Source organism: Penaeus monodon, chromosome 20, assembly GCF_015228065.2.
Source record: "Penaeus monodon isolate SGIC_2016 chromosome 20, NSTDA_Pmon_1, whole genome shotgun sequence".
Taxonomy (NCBI): Eukaryota; Metazoa; Arthropoda; class Malacostraca; order Decapoda; family Penaeidae; genus Penaeus; species Penaeus monodon.
Window position 1 is genome coordinate 1493645 of NC_051405.1, and position 345 is coordinate 1493989.

The following is a 345-nucleotide window of genomic DNA, read 5'->3' on the forward strand; positions in this document are numbered from 1 at the left end:
TGCGTGCTGGTGCTCCTCTCGCCACGCGACCTTGGACGGGGCGCTCTTCTTAACTAGCTCCGTCAGCGGCGCAGCGATACTGGCGTAGTTCTCGATATGGCGGCGGTAGTAGCCAGACAACCCGAGGAATGACCTAACTTGCTTTTTACTAGCAGGTGGGGGGGTGTCTATGATGTTAATAGTCTTTTCAGCGGTAGGTTTTAATCTGCCCTCACCGACAATATGTCCCAAACAACGTTAGCGGTCATCTCACAGTGTGTCCGTATATCAGCTCGAAGGGCGAGAATCCCGTGCTGGCCTGAGGTACTTGGCGGTAGGCAAACAGAAGGGGCGCCAAGTAACGGT